The following is a 5,908-nucleotide window of genomic DNA, read 5'->3' as shown; positions in this document are numbered from 1 at the left end:
GTTTCTGACATAGTAAACTGGCTTTTGGGAACCTCTTTCCCATGATGAATTACCTTGCTTATCCTTGATGCAGGGGTGGAGTTTTGTTCTGCCTCAACTTGATGCACCATGCTTTGTTCAGTCTCATGGGAATTTTCGAATAAGAACAATGGCAGGTGAAAGGAGGAAAGGAACTGGTTGGAAAGGAGGGGAAACTGAGGTTGCTATGTAAAATATGCAAAAACATAACTAATAAAGTTTTAAAAAATGGTCTCCATGTGGTTAGTTGAGAATTTGCTGGCAGGGCATAAAAGTCCACCTACTCATTGCAAAGTCAAATCAAGCTCATATAGTTCATATAGGCAACGTAAGTCAATATATCCTAGAGATATAGATACAATAATTAAAAGTCTCACAACAAGGAAGGCCCAGGGCAAAAGGTTTCAGTGCAAACTTCCTCCAGACCTTAAAAAACAGAATTTATGCCAAAATTCCACAAGTTGTTCCATAAAATAGAAGCAGAAAGAATATAACACATTTCATTTTATAAGGCCAAACTTACCCTGATAGTCAAACAATATGAAAATCCAGAGATGAAAGGAATACTTTCTCTTGTGATCTTAGAAGGAAAATATTCTCAGTTAACATAATAGTAAGCCAAATACAAGAATGGTCAAGTGGACTTCATCCTGGAGTAGAAGGCATGGTGGTGAACATATAGAAATTGGTAAATGTAATGTAACATAATCTATCTGAAAGACAAATAACACATGATGATATCATTAATGAAGAAATGACCCTTGAAAACAATCCAAAACCTGTATATAAGAAAGTCCTGGAGAGATTGAGGACACAAGGGAAACACCTCAACAAAATAAAGGCTACTTAAAGAAATCCCATAGGCAACATCATCTTTAATGGAAAAAACTCAAAACAATTTTTCTAAAATCAGGAAGAAGCCTAATTATCCCTTCATTCCATATTTACTCAATGTAGCACTTGAAGTCTTAGCTAGAGGAATAAAATAACTGAAGGAAATAAAAGGGATACAATACAGAACCGAAGTATTCAAAGTATGTTTATTTGCAGGTGATATGATTAAATACTTAAATGACCTTAAAACATGCACAAGGAAACTACTGCATTTAGTAAATATTTTCAGCAAAGTAGCTGGATAAAATTTAACTCAAGTGCTCACTTTGGCAGCACATAAAATTGGAACTATGCAGAGAAGATTAGATGGCCCCTGCACAAGGATGACATGCAAATTCGTGAAGCGTTCAAGAAAACACAAACCAAAAAAGGCAGGAAATAGAAGAAAAAACAAAAATATTCATAAAATGCAACAAATGGATGAAAAGATAAACTGAAAATTGCAAGAAACAATGCAAGCAGTGCAAGGGTTGGAAACTGAAATAGAGACAATAAAAAAAACAACCTGAAGAAAGTCTAGAAATAGAAAAGCTGGGCAAATGATCAGGTACTACTGATACAAGCATTACCAACAGAATACAAGAGATGGAAGAGAGAATCTCAGATGTTGAAGATACACTAGGAAAAATGGATTCATCAACCAAAGAAAATCTTAAGTCCAACAAATCCTTAACATAAAACATCCAGGAAATATGGGACACCATGAAAAGATCAAACCTAAGAATAATAGATATAGAAGAAGGTGAAGAAAACCACCTCAAAGGGGCAGAAAACATATTCAACAAAATCATAGAAGAAAACTTCCCCATCCTTAAGAAAGACATTCCAATGAAGGTACAAAAAGCTTACAGAACACCAAATAGAGTGGATCACAAAAAAGTCCCCTCGCCACATAATAATCAGGAGCCTAAATATACAGAATAAAGAAAGAATATTAAGAACAGCTAAGGAAAATGGCCAAGTAACATATAAAGGCAAAACTATCAGAATTATAACTGACTTCTCCATGGAAACTCTGAAAGCCAGAAGGTCCTGGATATATATTCTACCAACACTAAGAGACCATGGATGCCAGCCCAGACTACTATTACCGACAAAGCTCTCAATCACTATAGATGGAGAAAACAAGATATTCCATGACAAAACTAGATTCAAGCAACATGTATCGACTAACCCAGCCCTACAGAAAGTTCTGGAAGGGAAACTCCAACCCAAGGAAGTTAACTACAACCACAAAAACATAGGCATTAGAGAATCCCTCTCTACCAACAGCCAAAAGAAAAAAGGGGTGAAATTCCACACATAATTCCACCACCAACAACCATTCCAAATCAAAGAAAAATGAGCAATCACTGGTCATCAATATCCCTCAAAATTAAGGGCTTTAACTCACCCATAAAAAGACACAGGCTAGCAGAATGGATTGGAAGACAGAACCCATCATTCTTCTGCATACAAGAAACACACGTCACCCTCAAAGACAGACATTACCTGAGAGTTAAAGGTTGGGAAAAAGTTTTCCAATCAAATGGACCTAAGAAACAAGCAGGGGTAGCAATCCTAATATCTAACAAATTAGACTTTAAAATAAAATCAATCAAAAGAGATGAAGGTCATTACATACTCATCACAGGCAAAATCCACCAAGATGAAGTGTCTATCCTGAACATCTATGCCCCAAATACAAAGGCATCCACATTCGTAAAAGAAACATTACTAAAACGTAAACCACATATAAAGCCATACACACTTATAGTGGGAGATTTCAACACACCACTCTAACCACTAGACAGGAATTCAGACAGAAACTCCCCCAGGAGGAGTAGATGCCAGGAAATAATCAAATTGAGGGCTCAAATCAATAAAGTAGAAACTAGGAAAACAATACAAAAATAAATGCAAGGAAAAGTTTGAGAGCACATATCAGAAGTTGTAAAGATCTTCCATTCTCATGAACTGACAGTATTAATACATGCAAATGGCGGTTTATTAACACACCAAAAACAACATACAAATTCAATGCAATCCATTTCAAAATTTCAACAATTATCTTTACAGATCTCGAAATGACAATTTCTAAATTCATATTGAACCCCTTCTCTCCGCCAAAATTTGGCTAGTTAAAACAATTCTGAGTAGTAAAAGAACTGCTGGAAGTATCACCATCCCTATTTCAAGTTGTGATGCAGAGCTATAGTAAGAAAATGAACACGGCATTGACATAAGAGTAGATATGTCCTCCAATTCCAAGTGATAATTCCTTGGGCTTTTCCCCAATACATTGCCAAGTCTTTAAACGGCCACCGTAATATATATCACAGTTATCAGTTTAGGCACTTATCACAATATCAGTACCTGTTTAATTATGATTGCCCACATTCACACACATGCACATATACACGTCAAATGTCATGAGTATATATATCTGCTATATTACAGTTTATCATATTAGAAAATATTTTTCAACTTTTTTATGACTTCTTTTTAGCATGAAATATCTTGTTGTCTTGCATTTCTTGATCATTCTTCAATCATTTTAAGGATCAACATGATTTTTCATTTTGATGAAAAAGTTCTATCTCAGCATAATTAAGGCCTTTTGGCCTTATGATCTTATTATATTTTTGTCTTATTTCTGTTTCTTTTATTGTCATAAAGTAAACTGTTTTCAATTTGTTCATGTTGCTTTTATTTTCTTTCTTCCTCTCTTACTGTGCATGGAATCACAGGAAAAATGGACCCTGAATAAACTCATGTTTACCATAAACTTAGTGCTTAATATTGTATACACATACACATAATGTAAGCAATTTCCATTTGAGATATAATTTTTAGAAATTATTTTGTTGTTTAACAAATGTATAATATATAATATGTTTGGAAGAGTTTTTATTTTGGTTTTAAAAAGGCAATTTTTTACATTTATTGTTCTTGTTTTCCTTTCATCATATTCATTTTTAACTCATCAAGCTAAACATCTAAACAAACAAAAATTACAATATCAAACCAGTTTTTCAGATTCTACTCAATTATATAATGTATTATGCTTGCATTTTACATATTTTTACTTACTAATCACTGACATAAACTTAGAGGATTAATATATCCCCATTAATTTCATTTTTAATTGTTTTTCTCCTATATGAGGTTGATTTGAATTGACTTCCCTTCATATGCTTCTCATTTTCAGGACTTGACTTTATTCAACTCTAATTTTACTCATGGAACTCTTGTTTCTCAAAGAACATATTACTGAGTTTGCTACTGAAAACAAATAAGCAACAAATATTCAGTAATTACAAAGCAGTAGAACAATGTGAGAGTAGTTAAGGGTTGATTTTATTTCCAATGTACATGTCTCCATAGGAAATGCAGTCTCAGATAAATACGTCTCTTTCTCATGTTGTTACTTAGGTATTTTTCTTAGTGATGAAAAGAGAAAAGAAAGCTTCAGGATGAAGTATAGAAACTGTAAAACAATAATATTTTAATATAGTACTTTACAAGAAGAAGGATGAAATTACACAATGGTTTAGAGAACTAATATATATGAGAATAAAGAACAGCAGTGTTCTCTATCTCTCATCAAAATTAAGTTCTTTTCAAAGCCAAATTGATTATTCCTAATAACATATGTTATAAGTTTAGAAAAGAGGGAATGACAAAATTATTACTAATGCCTCTGGTAAGAAAGATGATTTTTGCTCTCATTTTACATTCAGTATACAATGAGGGAATCAGACACCATATGTAACATAAAGAATTCAAAGAAAAGGACATCATTCAAAAGTGGCATGGGGAGAGCTTATACAGTTAGTACAATGCTAGTTATGCCTGGAGGCTAAGTCACAGCTCATGTATGCATACTCATCCTCTTGAAAGATTTGATATTTTGAACAAACTTGCAGTCATTTTGAATCTGTATTTCCTCTCTCTTTACTCCTTTCTCATCATAATTATTTTATATGGTGAGCCACACATTGCATGTATAAACTACTGGGAAAATCAAATTTAGTTTCTGAAGTGTATCTTTTTTTCTTTACTTACAAGTTCTTTTTTATTTAAATTTTTATTTAACTTGAAACAAGTTTGTGTCATATGTCAATCCCAGCTCCCTCTCCCTTCCCTCCTTCCCCGACCCTCCAACACCCCGAATCCCCCACAGAATCCCAAATCCATTCCAGGGAGGGTGAGGCCCTTCATGGGGGATTTCCAAAATATGTAATATCATCCCAGGGCAGGGCCAAGACCCTCCCCCATGTGTCCAGGCTGCGAGAGCATCCCTCCATGTGGTATGGGGTCCCAAAGTCCATTTGGATGTCAGCGATAAATACTGATCTATTGTCTGAGGCCCCCAAAGAATGCTGAGGCCTCCTCACTGACACCTACATTCAGGAGGTCTGGATCAGTTCCATGCTGGCCTCTCAGCTATCAGTCTGGGGTCCATGAGCTCCCCCTTGTTCAGGTCAGCTGTTTTGGTGGGTTTAACTTGGCTTGTCTGACCCCTTTGTTTGCCTCCCTCTCTGCAACTGTTTTCCAGTTCAGTTCAGTGTTTAGCTGTGGGTGGCTGCCTCTACTTCCATCAACCACTGGATGGAGGCTCTAGGATAGCATACAAGGTAGTCGTCAGTCACATTATCCAGGAAGGGCATTTAAGGTAGCCTCTCCACTATTGGTTAGATTACCAGAAGATGTCATCCTTGTAGATTTCTGGAAATCTCACTAGTGTCAGATCTCTCCTTAAACCTGTATTGACTTCTTCTATTGTGGTATCTCTCACCCTGCTCTCCTCTGTTCTTCCCACAACTCAACTTTTTTGCTCCCCTATGTCCTTCTTTCCCCTCCTTTTCTCCGACTCTTTTTTTCCCAGCTCACTCTCCCCTCCCACCGTGATCCCATTCCTCTCATAAGATCCTGCCCCATTCCCCTTTTCAGGAGTACCATGCATATCTCTCTTAGGGTCCTTCCTGTTTCCCAGGCTCTGTGGTGGTGGGAT

General features: G+C 35.9%; 1 pseudogene; it reads left to right on the top strand.

Annotated features, from left to right (window-relative positions):
• Nucleotides 1–1,169: 1,169 nt before the first annotated feature.
• On the top strand, nucleotides 1,170–1,270 carry LOC121143426 (annotated as a pseudogene).
• The last annotated feature ends 4,638 nt before the right edge of the window (nucleotides 1,271–5,908 follow it).

This window comes from Mesocricetus auratus, unplaced genomic scaffold, assembly GCF_017639785.1.
Source record: "Mesocricetus auratus isolate SY011 unplaced genomic scaffold, BCM_Maur_2.0 Super-Scaffold_100011, whole genome shotgun sequence".
NCBI lineage: Eukaryota > Metazoa > Chordata > Mammalia > Rodentia > Cricetidae > Mesocricetus > Mesocricetus auratus.
This window is presented reverse-complemented; position numbering and strand designations above follow the sequence as displayed.